Source organism: Hirundo rustica, chromosome 4, assembly GCF_015227805.2.
Source record: "Hirundo rustica isolate bHirRus1 chromosome 4, bHirRus1.pri.v3, whole genome shotgun sequence".
In the NCBI taxonomy this organism is placed as follows: Eukaryota; Metazoa; Chordata; class Aves; order Passeriformes; family Hirundinidae; genus Hirundo; species Hirundo rustica.
The window spans coordinates 24,343,259-24,358,383 of record NC_053453.1 but is presented as its reverse complement, the minus strand read 5'-3'; positions in this window follow the sequence as shown (position 1 = coordinate 24,358,383).

The window sequence follows — 15,125 nt, the reverse complement described above, 5'->3', positions numbered from 1 at the left end:
TAGCAAATGAAGGCCTTTGGAAGTAAAGGGAAAACACAAGCTGGCATTGAAATTCTTGATTGTAAACCACAATTAAGCATTTCAATCACAGGGGAGAAATACAGTTTAACAATAATTACTGATAATAGACACTTCCTTTTAGGGAAAATATAGCTGTATAGATCACATATAGCCTAAAATAAAAATGCTATTCCATTTAGTACAAATATATAACCAAGACTGCACAGCTGGCAGGATTAGGAGGAAAACAAAACAAAACAAAATAAAACACCAAACAAAAAACCAAACACCCCCCCCCCAACCAACCCCCCCCCCCAAAAAAACCCACAAAACATACCCAACAACAACAAAAACACAAACAAACAAACACCACAAAATGAAGCTTTTTTACAACTGTTATTTCACAGGCACATCAAGACTACATGATTTTCTGTTGGTTCTTTGGGAAACCAAAGAGACTTTGTTCCAAGCAATTTACTAGGCTTAGAAAGCTTTTTGTCAGCTTGAGAAAGGGCTTAAATTTAAAGATACTAAACAGTATTTCAGAAATATTTGCCCTGTTTCCAGTTAGAACTTTAGCAGAGCTCCTGATGTGTGTTCTTTGATGGCTGCTGAAATGCAGGGGAAGCAGAACGGATCAACAGGTTCTGAACAGTCAATAGTATCCCATAGCATGATAGCCAATTATAGCAGTGTCCCCTCTCACGCCTGGCGGGCGTGCAGGCTAGCTCAGTTCTGCACTGCCACAGCGAGGATCGGTCGGGGTTACAGGCAGGGCGAGTAACCTCCTCCCGGTGGGCTCTTGGTTCTCCACACCAGCGAGTGGATCTGATGGAGTTGTGACTGCAGTGACGGAAAAAGAGTCGTCTCTCTTTAGGCGGGGTAGAAGGTAGTTTATTAAGGGGAGTCCAGCAAGGAGCTCCGCCTCAGACCACTGCTGCCCAGAGAGAGCAGAGATCAAAGCTTGACAGCCACTTATAAACGGGGGAGGGCTGACAACGGGTCAGCCAACCGGGGAACACGGGGGTGGTAACAGGGGTGTCAACCTTTGAACCATTAACAAACCACAGGAGGGTAGGAGGGGATTCCCCGGGCACCAGCCTACCACTCGACACCTCTCCTGGATCTTTCCAGAATCCAGGGAAGGGTCTCAAAGTGACAGACAGGGCGACCATGAGGAGTGGGGGGGATTGACAGGGACAGGTGCAGGGGAGGAATGATTGACAGAAAATGTCTGGTTATATACCTAACTCATAAGGGGGAAAACCAATACAGAACACAGGGGTATACAGTGGACTGAACCATTACAAAAATAACTTAAAAATCTTACAAAAATAACTTAATACCTAATAAAACCACTCTCACATCACTACATCCAATGATCAGTCAACCAAACTCTTTGATTAGCTCAGCTTGGCAGTATTCTTTTTCCAGGATAAATTATTTGATTCCTCTGACCAGCTTTGACCCTATTTTACCTTTAGGATAACTCTAACCTTCCACTGTTTGTTTTCTAAGAAAGAAATGTGCTTCTCAGAAAGAACACTAGGTTTTTAACATAATAGCCTGGCAGAACACTTCTCAGCATGTTCAGGAAGGTGCATAATGTTTCACAGGAGATCAATTTGGATGACAAAACTAATACACCAAACAGATCATCCTTCATTAAGGAAAATCCTTTGTGTCAATAAAATTAGTTAGTTTTCTAACATGAGCATTTCCTGCAACATGAAGCAAAGAAACTGTATGTTAATCTTGTGAAACATTACAGTCTTGTATGGTATAAAAACAGGAGCAGCGATTAGCCAGAGACGTTGGCATATTTTGTACAATGGTTTTCCTTTATACGACAACTTTCACCAGTCTTTTATAGCACCTGTATAATACATATTCTATAGAATGGCAAATACAAGTTAAAGCATCCATAAGAACTGACCTTATTGAGGAGAAGAGCAGCATAAAGCAGTTCAGAGCTTCTGTTCCTTCCCTTAATCATTTGTCACTACAACATTATTCTAAATCTCACAAATACAAACCTTTATTTTGAAAGCATACTTCAGTGAATTTCAGCAGTGCTACTTGTCCCAGCCAGCATGTGCCATCCATACTGCTGGAGAGCCCAGCCATTGAGACATCTGGAAACTTGCAGCCTGAGTGTGAGACTCCCTTGTGTCCTCCCTGTTGTGTGTCTTTCCAACAGCCTCCATCGATCCACAGCAATATAATCCAACCGGTTTTGGCTTTGTCCCCTAATTTTTTTTGCAACAGAACCGTGTTGGTAGCAAGTAACTGAAGATTTTGTATATTTGATTAACTAAATGTGCATTAGAAAGTTTGAATGAAATTCACTGTTCCAGTACACTGAATTAGGCCAGAGTATATAAATGTTTTCCAGAGTGGTATGCTTTTTGGTAGTTTAGATATATTCAACAGACATTGGACTGGATTGTACTAGGAAATATGTTGATTAGATGGAAGTGTAACTTTGTCTTTGAAGTGAAACACATGAATTCACAGTCTGCCCACTACTGCTTAAAGATCTTTAGAGACCTATATAACCATTTCTCAAAGTAAATACACCACATATGCTGCTACAGTTGCATTTCTGCTTCTAGAGTATTCATGCCTTTGCTGAATAAAGGTTTCCTCCTCTGTCACTCCTTTACACCACTGATATACAACTGATATGTAAGCAGTGCTCGGCTGCTCTGTGTTTATGTCTCAGTGTATAGTATCCTCTTGGGAAGCTAATGGGACTGTACTGGATCAACATAGAGAGACTACCAAAACCCAATGTTCTTTCATCTTCCCCTACATCACATTTCTCTCCTCTCTGGAAAGTTGTAGCACAGATTAGCCATGGCATATAGGAGAGAGCAGCCCCTAGTTTCATGGTTGTACATTTCTATACATTTGGCTTTGTGCAAATGGTGTAGGTTGGGCAATGTTAAAGAGGGGTGTTTGAATGCACTCCAGAAAGGTTCTGACAAACAATGAGCTATGCTTTTTATTGCTTAGCTGTTTTGAAATGCTTTGTTTGTTGCCTTAGCTGTTCCAAAACATCTTCATCTTACTTTTTCAGAATTTAAAATTTCATCTCTGTTTATATACTGTATTTCTGCCTTTGAATGTAAATTTTATTCTGTCTCTCCCAAGATACTACCAGATCAGATTTTATGCAAAACAGTTTTCATCCTCTGATTTACTTTGCAGACATGATGAGCCAAGAAAAGTTGGAAATATTATGAAAACAGAACAGAACAGAAACCTTTTCCTCTGCTAGGACTGTGGTAAGATGTGTTGAGCTGACTTCAGTTGATCAAGAACTTCAGATATACTCACAGATTCCCAGCTCTCATCTGTTGGCATAGCATCATAGTTGCACCCTAACCTGGTTGTCAGTATGACTTGGGATAGGAGAAACACTACATTTAAGCAGGTTTTTTTTAACCTGCATCATCCAGATAAGACTGCATCAGAGAGCAAGGAAACAACTACTTGCATAATTTTAGCATTAACAGTTTAGTCCAAATTTGATAGAGAAGAAATCATTCAAGCAACTGGGCTTTTTGAGACAATGTGAGTTGCTCTACTCCCTGCAATATGAAATCTATTATAGGCAAGAAGAAGATATAAAAGCAGAGAAAGCTGAAGTTCTCAGCTCTGATCTGGACTGGGTTAGAAGTAGTTTTGCTCCACAGGAAAGTAGCAGGAGCACATCTGATCTCATATTGCTAAATGTATTTTTTGCAGATTTTTTCCTCCATATTTCAGTATGAATAAATAACGGAGTTACCTTCACAAAAATTGATGTAAAGAAATCTCAACAGTATATATGCCACCAAAAGACTCCCAACAGTCCTGTATATTAACAGAATTTAGCTTTTAATATGGAACAATCACTCCTGTTTCTTAAGTGGGGAATAATATGTGCCTTGAAATAATGTTACCTGCATCAACACATTTATTCAGATCAAGATTTTGTGTCAGTGTTTTCGATGTAAGACTTAAAGGGGGTTTTATGGCTTTATGACTATGTCAGTGTGTTTTCCACTTGGAGAAAGTGGTCTCAAAAGAACAAAGTAATAGAAAGCAAGTTTTGAAGATCTTAGTATCCCGAAGCTTATTGTTTTGCTAATTAGATGTTATGTCTCTTCTCTGTGCTTTTTGCTAAATCTCTCTTTATTTAACCTCTCTTTACATAAAGGCTCAGCATATTAAGTAATTATAAATAGTGCAATAAGCTGGTCTTTAATTTGGAGAGGAAAACACTCAGTGATGCATGAACTACAGGATAATGTAGAGCTCTCTGTAAATCTGCCCAGGGTTTAGCTGATTGTAATACAGTCCTTAGGCAATAGCTCTAGATAGCCTGTGTAACCTAATGATATCACACCAGTGTATCATTACATACACATTTGTAATTAATGAGAACAAAACAAGCATTCACTGAACAACTCAGTAAATTTATGTGCTGCTAAAACATTAAATGCAAAAGTTTGTACTTTTTAATGATACTGAATATTTAGTGTGTCAAATGAATGTGCAAAAGAGCTGAAAACAGTAAAGAAATAAAATATTTCTAACATTGCTATCTGTAGCGGGATTTTTGGAGACAGACACAGAGAGGCCTGACAGTGCTGGGAAACTTCTGTTGTTTTAGCACTGTCAAGGACGAAGAGCCTGAGAACCAGGACACTAAGCCTGAGAACCGGCTTTTTCCCTCAACAAAGTGTAAACAGGTGACTGCAAAGGAATGCTTATGCAGATAACACTAGCCAATAGCGAGTAGTAGAATGCCATGTGAACAGCTTATGCACTAGAATGATATATGTATAAAAGATCCAGTGTACCCTCAAAAAGATGAGCATTCACCACTACTTCTGTGGAGAAGGTGTTTGACTCTGGCTGCTCCCCCTGGTTTTTTTTTTTTGTTTTGTTTTTCTTTCTTTTCAAAAATCACCTTTAGGTATCTCCCATTGTATTAAGACAAGTGAATGTAAGTTACATAACAATTCTTGGGGAATAGCTATTTCATTATCTCACCAATTAATTGAATCTAAGCAAGGAAGAAATAATTGCATGGTGAAAGAAACTAGCAGAAGCTGCACATTATGTTACATCTTAAATGAGGAAATGCCTCATTTCACTTCTACTCTCCAAAGGGCTAAAACCAGAGCCCTAAGGCCATATTTTGGGGTGGAAATTAATATAAAACATTTGTGTTTCATTACTGGAATTCTGCTTCTAGTAGTGTCTGAGAGTAGTTTTTCATTGAAGTGAATTTTGTTCACCAGGCTGGCAACAGTTAAAATAGGTAATGGGCTGTAGGCTTTATTTCTTCTTTCAGGATTATGATTTTAATAGAATTATAGAATGGTTTAGGTTGGAAAAGACCTCAAAGATCATTGAGTCCAACCATTAATCTTGTACTGCTAAGACACCTTTAGGGTCCAAAATACTTCAGGCTATTTAACGGATATTACCCTCCACCTGTTTTTTTCCTAAGAGTCTTCCCCTTTATAAACGAAGGAATTACTTTGGCACCTCGGTTTCATTTTCCTTAATAACTTTCATCACTTTGAGATTCACTGACAGAAATGGATATTGTTACCAAGGTCCCAATTCCTGTTCCTGGTTTACATAGATGCGGCTTGTCCAGCCAGCTGGTGAGGCAGCCAATGAAATGTTAGCAGCTGGGGGAAACTAGTTATAATTTTTAAAAAGAATCCTTGTTGGTCCTGCTAATTCCTTACTTGGTCTTCCCATGTGTGAGAGATGTAATGTGCCTTGATTATTGTAACTGTTGATGTTTTCATCAATCATTTACTGTAAGACAAACCCTTTTTTCTTTTTTTTTTTGTCTTGACTTCAATGACGACTGGTAGTGATGAGTTCCACTAGTGCTTGTGGTGTTAATGACCCAGTTTTGAACCCTTCTTCTTCCTGTTTACAGCTCTAATAAGACAAGCTGAGCAGAACTGAATGCAGCATTCCAGGAAAGATTGATTTACACAATATTAGATTACTTTCAGTTGTGTTTTCTACTCTGTTCCACCAGTATTCTTAGAGCTTCACATTGGATTACAATTACTCTACTGACCTGTTCTCCATGGTGCCAAGCATTCAGCCACACTGTGAGAATATTTAAGTACCTTTCTTTATACATATATTGCATTTCACTTCTTAGCATTTAAAAAATATTATGGTTCTTAACTGTGGGGTTTTTTCCCTAATATTACCTAACTTTAGAATACGAATTTTGCTATCTCATTTTGTCATCTGAAAAAAAATAATTAATTGTTTCATCTTACGCCTCTTATCTGATTTTTGATTCAGAATAATACCCTTTCTCTTGCTTCAAACCATAGTGTTATGACCATATGGCTTATTTAGCAGGAATTTCATTAGAGAATATGTGAATCCCTGTGTTAATTATAAAAAGGGGGGGGTTAGCTATTTCTTCAGAGTCTGCATGCAGGGAATTCTACCGTATTAGAATGTCTTTCCTTTGCAGAATTACTGAAACATGTTACATATGTTCAATATTTTGCAGCATTAAATATTTTATTCAGCTCACCTGGCATGGAAACAGAGCTTATCCACAGATAATCTATTATGCTTTCTTTCAAATATTTCCTACACCCCAGCCCTCCATATAATTGAAGTGCCACAGTAGCTGATTCTACTGCAAAGTTCAACTATAATTTTAAATTCCTGGCACTACTCCCAGTGGAGCTATGTTAATTTGCAGCAGCTAAAAATATGGCCCAATAGTGCTGTTTTGCTGCATTTCCCCTCCTCCTCAAACAAAACAAAGCATTTAAATGCTTAGAGAACATATTTGTCATATATATGATGCTATTTTGTAACTTACGACAGAGAATAGTATGATGTCTAGAATACTGTGATGATTGCCTTTAATATGTTTCAATAATAGCTTATGGTGAACTGAAATAGTAGTTTTATATAAAGCATATTAATAATACTTCCCAAACTAAATTTAAAAGTGTTCCATTACTCCTGGCTCTTTTTCTCCTGTTTCAGAGCTAATAGTAGAAAGCCTCAGGTATACCATTTAGACATATACTAATTATGAGTTTTTCAAAGTCAAAATAATGCTAATAAACTGGGAAGTTTCACCTACTGGAAATCACCCCGTTAGGAATGGTTAATCATTATGTTAGGAGCAAAGCAGCATCCCAGTCTATCATACAGAAAAGAAACCTGGGTGAGGGATCAGAAGTCTTCATCTCTTCATTACCCATCCCAATACAGGTCCGTCCACATCTCACTGAAGACTGACTGTGTTGTATAGATGATGCCCATGTGTGGGGCCTGCCTAGTCAGAGGATGCATATTTAATTACATTTGAATCTCTAGATGAGAATAAGACTCACAAACAGAAATAAAAAATATTGAGACCCAGGAGATGAATTAGGACTAAAAAGACCTTCACAACTAAAAGAGATATACACATTTCTGGTTTTTAAAAATAGGCAAGAATAAATAGAATTAATTGAGTTATTTGGGAGAATAAACTATTCCCAATGCAGGCCATTCCTATTCCTTATTTAAATATGTGTATATTCTTCCCACTGCTGGTCTTGTGATATACACAGATTCCTGAGTTCCCTCCTGAAGAGGACGGTCTTCTTGAACTGGGACTGGGTAAATGACATGTTGGTATAAAATGATCATGGACAAGATAAAGCAGTATTTAGCATAAAAATACTGAATTTCAAAGTGTGATGAATGTAAAATACCAGAAAGTATATTATAAATTTAAAATAGCACAGATATTAAAAAAATATATACTCTGTGTGGATTGCTGCCACCTGATTCAAAATCATCCTGAACTTGGCTATACCTAGGTCTTGGTGATAAAGCACAGGAAATTCCCAAGGCTGAATCAAAAGCAGAAGGCCTGAATGCCTTTATGTAACAGTTTTGAAGTTGGAAGCAGCGTAATGGAACAAAATGAATCATTCATCCTACATGGAGAAAGAAGCAGAGGTAAATTCAGGTTTTCAGGCTAAGAACTTTAGGCATCTATGTCATTAGACGTACAGGAGGAAACTGTGTTATGGGCTTCTGAGATGGTGGTAAATCTATACTAAAGGGGAGGAAAAGCTAATTTCCATATTTCTGGTTGCAAAGTCCCTGCCTCAAGGCAACATTATGTTTAAATCCTGCCCTTAGGTCTATTGGTGTAGCACAAAGCATTAGAAAGAGAGGAGGGATTTAGCCTATGTAGTGCATACCAAGAATTGACAAAACCGTATGTTAGAAAACAGACTGAAGAGGTACTCCACCAACCATTCCATTCAAGTTAGGCTAGATCCTTGCTCGCTTTTTTTTCTTGCACCATTCATCATGCACCTGTTTCTTGTGGCTGGTGAATAAGTCAGTGCCCTTTCTCATAGCAGTACTTTGCAGTATTCATCTCATGACAGATTTTGCCTGATTACTGGTAAGACCTGCAACATGAAGAACCAACATCCTGAGAAAACAATATTAGTCTCAATCTGATTGATCATTGCACATCTATTTGTAAAACATGCACGTTGACATAGCAAGGGTCTGAAGATCAACAGTAGTGTGTCCCAAAAAGTTGCAGTGATCTTCGTATTTTTTGACTTTCATGCAGGACTGTGGGATAACCACTGTCCTCATTAGGCAGCGCTCTGTCAACCCTCACAGCAGCTGGTACCACTGTTTGTATTCAGTGCCTCTCCTTACCCCACTCACTACTTTTTCATGCAGATTTTACAAGACATCTCAACAAACTGAGTTTGCTATTCTTTTCAGCAGAGTTTTCAGCTGCTCTTATAGTTTCATCCTTGTCATGGGTTGGCACAATAAGTTTTTTAGTTATAGAGGAATGTGGAATGTTTTTACGTGTCAGCACCTTACAATTGCTTTAGAAAGAACAAGGACCTATCAGAAGGCTAGTTTGGGATACTGGCGTCTGTTTTGACCACTAAGGATGTCAATTGCAACTTTGGGAAGTACCCATATAAAAACTCTGATGTCATGCAGGTCGCACTCTTGCTTCTGGGTCAGCCATGAGGTAACATTGTGGGCAGCAGAGGAGGGCCCGGCTGAGGCAGCAGGGATGGGCCCGGCCAGGCCTCCGGGAGCCGCTGCCCGCACGGGAAGAGGCCCAGGCTGGCTGAGCCTCCTTCTCCCTGGCTGAGCCCCCTTTCCCCCACCTGAACCCCCTTCTCCCTGGCTGAGCCCCCTTTTCCCCACCTGAACCCCCTTCTCCCTGGCTGAGCCTCCTTTCCCCCACCTGAACCCCCTTCTCCCTGGCTGAGCCCCCTTTCCCCCACATGAAACCCCTTCTCCCTGGCTGAGCCCCCTTTCCCCCACCTGAACCCCCTTCTCCCTGGCTGAGCCTCCTTTCCCCCACCTGAACCCCCTTCTCCCTGGCTGAGCCCCCTTTCCCCCACATGAAACCCCTTCTCCCTGGCTGAGCCCCCTTTCCCCCACCTGAACCCCCTTCTCCCTGGCTGAGCCTCCTTTCCCCAACCTGAACCCCTTTCTCCCGGCTGCTGGCGGGGGAGAGGGGAGGCTGCAGCTCAGCAGCATGAGCCCGGGGTCACAGCAGAGAGGGCCAAGCCATGGCCCGGCTTAATAGCAGCTAGCAGCAGAGAAGGAAAACCTGCAGCTTTATAACAGCTCCTAGCTGAGCCGCCCTAAATGAGACTGAGGGGTGGAAAGGAGGACATGCACCAGCCTCCCCCATCAGCACAGCTTTGTGTCTCTACAGCCCGGCAGCCTGGGGCAGAGAGCACATGGCCACTGCAGGCCCGGGCAGATTTAACCCTTTCCTGGCAACATGAGGCTTTCAAGGCCTAACGCTTCCCTGAGAAAGAGAAGAGACGGAGTGGATGTAGAAAAGACACAGCATGATAAGGAGTGAAAGAACCAATAATACTAATGGACAATGGGATCAAGGAAGTGGACATTTTTAACTGGATTTCTCTGGGGTAAACTATGGAGAAATGGACTCTGTTCCTCGTAACATCTTAATGTTGTTTGGGGGAATGCTGGTTCTAATCAAAATTGGGGACTGATATGATTGAGATTTAATTGAGAACCTTAAAGCCCTCTCTCCTGGGTTAAAAGGAGGTCTCAGCCTTTGAGACAAAGAGGATTTTAGAGAGAAAGAGAATCCTTGTTTTGTACTGGAAGAATCATTCTTAAACAGTACCCCAGATACACTGAGATGCCCATAAGTAGCTGGGGGAAAGGCTGCTAATGGGTGTGTAATAAATCGCCAAGCCAAATTCAGTAAATCAAAATTTAGAATTTTATTTTGAGACTTAAATCACAGTCTCCGGTAGCCACAATTAAAAGGGACAGCATTGAATCCCGGGATTTCGGCACTGGGTGAACGCGGTAACAGACTCTGTCAGCCTGTCACCCCCTCTGTTCACAAACTGGGTCCAATACTGCTGGTTTTTATACAGTCTTCTGCTGAGAGTGGACCGAGACTGTAAGACTCCCCCTCCGTGGTAGCTTCATTGGATATTCATGTTCAGGTCCGGGGGTCCATTGAATGGATTCTCAAGGTGGAACAATGCCGTGATTGTCGTGTCCGGAGGAGGTTTGGAAATGTTAAATCGGGCCGGAACAGATAAGATATCGATCTGATCTAATAATTTGATCATTAGCGCGCTCATCTCCCATTTTCCGCTAGTGGTGCCTTTCTGTAGGTTCGTCCCAAAGCGATTCCCAGCAGAAATTCCTTCTTTCTCTCGACCCTTGTGTCCCTCTGTGCTGTTTTAGTCTTAGTTAACCCTAAACATACCTTTAGGTTTACTGATCTCAACTTAGACTGAAGGCAGGTCAGTTTTACATTGCATATTATTACATTTCATTGTAGAGTAATTACACTTCACAACACAAATTAACTTTAGGTCATATATCACAGGTGGAACAGCACAATCTGCAACAATTCAGGGTTGTTGCAGATTTGTGACATTGGGAGCCACTAGATTGTTGTAGTCTCGTGGCCGGTGTCTCCATGGTACTCTAGAAAGACTCCTCTCCCAGAGTGATGAAAGATTATGTCTAAATGGTGAAACTGACTGAAAATCACAGGTTGTGTCTCTCTATGTTGTTTTGCAAGAAAGTTAACACTTTACAGAGGGAGGGCAGATTGTTTTGGAGTTTCATTCTGTTTTGTTTTAGTTTTTTTCCCAACTTTTTTCCATCCTTTTAGTGTGTGTTAATAAAACTATTTGTTTATTTTTAAGCTTGAGCCTACTTTGCTTTTTCTCCTAATCTTTCTCCCACAAAAAAATTAAAAAATGAATAAACCCTAAGACCACTACACTGAATTTGGCAACCAAAATTTAGTGAATGTGAAACCACTACAGTCCTCTTCCCCCACCATTGTGTATGATGGTTTGTGAAAATGCCTAGCCCAATTCTCATATTTCTTCATGGTATGACAGAAAATGTACACCCATCTGCATTTTGATCACATTGTTTGGCCACTAGTGGGCTCTTTCAGGTTCTGGAGATGTTTAACCTCCAATGCTTTTAAGGGGTTTCTCTTTTATTGTTTCCAAAACTTCTACAAATGCTGACAGGAGTGAAAATAAGGTACAGTGAAAGCCAACAGAGAGGTGAAAAGTTAATCTCCACTCAGGAATGCATATTAAGATCTTAATGAAACTATGATATTAATGAGTTTCACCTCATACTTAGTCCTAGATCTAGCATCCACAATGTCTCCTGAAATGTCCTAAAAGAGTTTGTTCCAATGTTATTGGATGTTTTTATCAAGGACCCATAGAAGATGTAGTTCAACTGTAGAATAAAGATGCCACCAAAATGGGTGAGGCAGTAAATTATGAGATTAGGGACAAAAACGCTGTCCAGAAAAATGCCCTCTAATTCAAGCAAGTGCTGTGTAGTGTTTGGATACAAAGAAAGCCAGCTGCTCTCACAGGTAAGAGACCTGTTAAAGTATTAATGAGAAAAACCCAAGTGTCATTCACTGACCTGTTTTAATGTTCTGGCCATAGCACTTAGTAAAATGCTTGCATATGCTCCAAGGGTAATGCAAGAATAAGCTGGAAAGGCACTTTGTCTCTGAACACAGCAGTGCTAAAACCATTGCTAGAATCCTGTTTCTGACTCTTGATGGAAGAGCCATTTAAGCAACAGTGTGGAAAGTGCAGAGTGTACAAAGGGGGTCACAAGTAATTCAGGTCACAAAAGGCACAATTTACAACGTGGACACCGAGGAGTACTGCTAGATTTTTTAAAGATCTTATCCATGAACAAAGATTTTGTTCACATAATGTCTCGCAAACAAAGGCATAGGAAAAATCTAGTAGCTGTGATTGAAGATAAAGGGGAGAAAAAACAACTTCGAGCTCTAAAATGACACATGATTTTTCTTAGCTGTGAAGGTAGGTAAAAATTGGATCAGCTTATCAGAAGGCTGTAAATTCATCACAACTTTAGGTCTGCAAGAAATTATTACATGTCTTCCTATAAAATATGCTTTAATCCAGTTTCTGAGCAAATGTCTGTAGACAGAGGTCAGACCAAGTGATTATTGTGGTCCCTACTGGCCATCACTTCATGAAAGAAATCTGTGAAGGACAGAGCAGAGATTTAATTAATCATATTTTAAATTAAAAGCTTTTTATTCATGTTGAGTTTTACCTCTTTCTTTTGTTCATGAGAGTTATTACCAATTCCACAGAGAAGAGTTTACAGTAAATATGAATAAGGGCTCAGAAATCATAGTTAAAGCTGGAGTATCATTTTACCAAAATTACTTAGTGTGGAGTCTGTGGTGGAATTATGTCATTTGGAACAAGTAATGCCTATAATCCACTTACTCCCTTCATTTTTTCTTTCTTTTAGTATTAATTCAAATTTTAATAGTATTGGGAAAACACAGCTGCTTCTCATTGGAAAGATAGTTATTTTCTCTATATTTATAAGAATGACTGATTCAGTTGGTTGTAGTCCACAAATCTAGCTTTTATAAATGAAATCATATCACGAACCATGTTTGTTCACGCTGTTTTCAGTGAAGTTTTTCATTAACCCTTTTTCTCATATGGATTTTTTTTTCAAAATGTGATTAAGACTACTGTTAATATTTAGATGAGTACTAATCCTCATACAAATTGTTCAGTTCCATTGTGGAAGTTCCACATTTCACTTTATGTTCCGTGTGATCTGGAGCAGAACTTTTACTGACAGATGCTCATGAAGTGACTATCAAGGGACATAATTAAAGCCTAAAATAAGAGAGGAAACACATGCATATATATATTTATACGTCATAGTTTGTTGGTTTTTTTAAAGTTAAAGACTTTCTAGTTTAATATAAAATTATCTGATGACATGTAAAAGTAATATCATCAGGATTTTGGACAGTTATCTAAACGTAGGTGGCAAAGCATGAATCAGTTCAATAATTGAGAGAAAACTTATGTATGCAAAATTCTCACACCCCAGCAGCACATCTGTTGCTGAGAGATGTCACATGTATTATGGGGTGGGGAAAACACAATATTTGAGGGGATTTTTAGAAATGCTTCTGGAGCATTCTCCTTCTCCTTATAAATTGATATTATTTCTCTGTAACAATACTCCATAAAATACCTGAAAATAACCTACATTATGCCTTCTGACCACATTATCATCAGACCTAGGGAGACAAGTAGCTATGGGTTCCATTGGTAGCCTGCAGATTTCTTGTACTCAAAAGGCTGAAACTGTTATTTCTGGGCCTATAATGTCATGAAATAATATATGTAATTCATGGAAAAGTTTTTATGATTTTATGTATAAAAATCTGCCAGCATGATTATGAAGTTTAGTGAATATCTTTTTTTCTGTATATTTGTAAAGAAACATATATGCTCTGGAAAGAGATGCTGTTGGCTAATACTGCAAACAGATGAAAATATGTGTGACTATATGATTGTCATGTTTCCTAAAGTGCAATGTAAGCCAATATAATTTATTTTTACAGGTGTGCATCTTTGGAATGACACATTGAAAGATTTTAAAAATTATCTATACATCCCCTCTAAACAAAACCAACTCAAACAAGATGAGTCTGTTTTGCGGCACCTACGGGGAGTTTGCAACTTAGTTCCACTACAGAGTAGAATTAAATGAAAATCTTTCTAAGAGATTCATTAAAACAAAATTCAGTAAAAAATATTGAAAATTCCATCAAAAAGATGGATGTCTAAATGGTTAGGACCTGTCCCAGGATATCATAGAATCATAGCATAATTTGGGTTGGAAGGGATCTTAAAAGCTCATCAAGCCCAACCTCCTTGTAATGAGCAGAGATATCTTCAACAAGATCAGCTGCTCAGGGCCCCATCCAGCCTGACCTTGAATGTTTCCAGAGATGGGACATCCACCACCTCTTTGGGCAACATGTTCCAGTACTTTAGGACCTTTGTAAAAAATCTTCCTCTTTATATCCAAGATAAAACCATTTAGGTTTTATCACAAAACAGTGATAAAATTGTTGCCCTATCACAACAGGCCCTGCTAAAAATTAGGCCCCGTCTCTCTTACAGGTGCCCTTCAGGTACTGGAAGGCCGTAATAAGGTCTCCCCAGAGCTTTCTCTTCTCTTCTCTAGGATGAACAACTCCAGCTCTCTCAGTTTTAGGTTGTAGCAAAGGTGCTTCATCCCTCTAATCATTGTGGTGGCCTCCCCTGGAGTTGCTCCAACAGATTGATGTCCTTCCTGGGATGGGGCCCCAGAGCTGGATGCAGCGCTCCAGGTAGGGTCTCATCAGAGTGGAGCAGTGGGGTAGAATCCCCTCCCTTGAGCAGCTGGCCACGCTGCTCTTGATGCAGCCCAGGATACAACTGGCTTTCTGGGCTGGCCTTTTCTTTGCCCGCTCATGTCCAGCCTCTCATGCACCCCAGGTCCTTCTTGGCAGGACTGCTCTGGATCTGTTCCTTCCCAGCCTTCTGTTGATACAGATGCAACATCTTGCACCTGGTGTTATTAAACCTAATGAGAGTCCAATGGGACAATTTCTTTAGCTTGTCCAGGTCCGTCTGGATAGCATCTCTTCCTTCAGGTGTATTAACTGTATTACTTAGCTT